The sequence below is a fragment of the Rattus rattus genome, chromosome 10, assembly GCF_011064425.1.
Source record: "Rattus rattus isolate New Zealand chromosome 10, Rrattus_CSIRO_v1, whole genome shotgun sequence".
In the NCBI taxonomy this organism is placed as follows: domain Eukaryota; kingdom Metazoa; phylum Chordata; class Mammalia; order Rodentia; family Muridae; genus Rattus; species Rattus rattus.
In genome coordinates this window covers 34,358,510-34,361,108 of record NC_046163.1, presented here as the reverse complement: position 1 = coordinate 34,361,108, position 2,599 = coordinate 34,358,510, and the positions used below count along the sequence as shown (strand labels likewise).

The following is a 2,599-nucleotide window of genomic DNA, read 5'->3' as shown; positions in this document are numbered from 1 at the left end:
CATAGTATATCTCCTCAACTACTTCTTTTTCCCCCCTTGGGTGCAGCGGAACTTTATTGATGGTATTCAAGAGAGTAGGGAGGGCTCCCTAGGCCCCTCCTGTTATTATGGGGTCTGGGATTGTGAGGGAGATGCTCAGTGTTGGGGCCTGAGTTGGGATGGGGACTCCTCAGCAACTGAGGGCCTCTCTCTTGCTCTCAGATCCTTGCTGGGCTGGGGTGGGTGGTCCAGGGTTTCTTGCTCCTTGGAGGCCATATAGACCATGAGGTCTATCACCCTGTTGCTGTAGCCGTATTCATTGTCATACCAGGAAATGAGCTTTACAAAGTTGTCATTGAGAGCCATGCCAGCCCCAGCATCAAAGGTGGAAGAATGGGAGTTGCTGTGGAAGCCACAGGAAACAACCTGGTCCTCAGTGTAGCCCAGGATGCCCTTCAGTGGGCCCTCGGATGCCTGCTTCATTACCTCCTTGATGTCATCATACTTGGCAGGTTTCTCTAGGTGACATATCAGATCTACAACGGATATACTGGGGATAGGAACACAGAAGGCCATGCCAGTGAGCTTCCCGTTCAGCTCTCGGATGACCTTACCCACGGCCTTGGTAGAACCAGTGGATGCAGGGATGATGTTCCAGGCAGCCCCATGGCCATCACGCCACAGTTTTCCAGAGGGGCCATCCACAGTTTTCTGAGTGGCAGTGATGGCATGGACTGTGGTCATGAGCCCTTCCACGATGCCAAAATTGTCCTAGGTGACCATGGCCAGGAGGGCTAAGCAGTTGGTGATGCAGGATGCATTGCTGACAATCTTGAGTGAGTTGTCATATTTCTCGGGGTTCACACACATCACAAACATGGGAACAACAGCAGAAGGGGCAGAGATGATGACCCTTTTGGCCCTTTAAGTGGGCCCTGGCCTTCTCCATGGTAGTGAAGATGTCATTAGACTCCATGACATACTCAGCACCAGCATCACCCATTTGACGTTAGTGAGATCTCACTCCTGGAAGATGGTGATGACAAGCTTCCCATTCTCAGCCTCGATTGCGCTGTTGAATTTGCCATGGGTAGAGTCATACTGGAACACCGACCATGTAGTTGAAGTCAACAAAGGGGTCCTTGATGGCAACAATCTCCACTTTGCCAAGTGCAGAGCAGAAGGCAGCCCTGGTAACCAGGCGCCCAATACAGCCAAATCAGTTCACAGCAACTGTCATCATCTTGTTTATGGGACGAGGCTGGCACTGCACGAGAAGATGGCGGCTGTCTCTGGAACAGGGAGGAGCAGAGAAGCCTCTCCTCAGCTTCTCAGGAACCTTTTTTAAATACCCAGCAATGTTTTACCTTATTGAAAGAAGAGGTTTTATCATGATTTTGATGCTATCGTTATTGACCTTTACAAATGATCATTTTTGCAATGATTTTCTTTTCTTTCTACCAGTTTTCAGTGTCCGATTTTTGCATTTTTGGTATTTACTATTTAACTTTTTTTACACAATTTGGGTTTAACTTTTTTAAGATAGAAGATTAGCTACATTATTTTGGAACTTTCTTTTCTGAATTTTCAAAGCTATAAATATCTCAGTTAGTGCTTTAGATGAACATTGCATATCTCACTATATATGATTGCCTAATCATTAAATATAAGATATATAACATTTTTTGGTATGGTTTTTATTTGAACTATGGGCTTCTGGAAGGGTTTTGTTTAGGTTTTAGAACATATTTCTTAGATTTTGTATGCTTCTGATTTCTACCTTTATCCTGTTGTGATCAGAGCACACTGTAAGTTCCTTCACATGCTGAGTGGTATATATATATATATATATATATATATATATATAAAATATATTTATATATGTATATATATATAATATATTTATATATGTATATATATGCCACAATTATACTTAAATAATTGTATATAATTATACATATTACATTTAAATTATATAATGTATATTATACAGCTTATGTTATATATAAATATTATATAATTATATAAAAAATATAACTATATAATTATATAGTTGCATAAATGTATAATTATATAATATCTATTAAAATATTTATATATATATATAGTCAAGATAGTGATGTTAGTCTTGTGACTGCTGGATACTTGAGCTGCTTGTTTTACCAATTACTAGGAACCCACTAGTTTGGACTGACAAGCTTTAATTATGAATTTATCTATTTCTTCTTTCGGTGATGCATACTTTGCTTCTAGTATATTAAAATTCAGTTCTTAGTGAAGCACACATTGAAGATGACATCTTTCATCATTATGGAACGTGCCTTTTTATTCTTGAAAATATTCCTTGTTCTGCTATGAACATAAGCATTCCAGGTGTATTTTGATTTGTTTTAACTCATTTTTAGATCTCTTTAGTTTGATTGATTTGTGATTTGGTCCATAGTAGGCAGCATATACTCTTAGATTCTGCTTTTTTGATGTGTTTGGCTACCTCTGTGTTTTAAATTTTTTAAATTTTTTCATTAAGACAATCTGAACTTAATGTAATTATCGGTAGTTGGCTTTAAATCTACCATCTTCTTGTTTGTTTTCTATTTAGAATTGTTTCCATCTGTTCTCT

General features: G+C 39.0%; 1 pseudogene; it reads right to left on the bottom strand.

Moving 5' to 3' along the window:
• Positions 1–222: 222 nt before the first annotated feature.
• On the bottom strand, positions 223–1,222 carry LOC116911636 (annotated as a pseudogene).
• Positions 1,223–2,599: the final 1,377 nt, after the last annotated feature.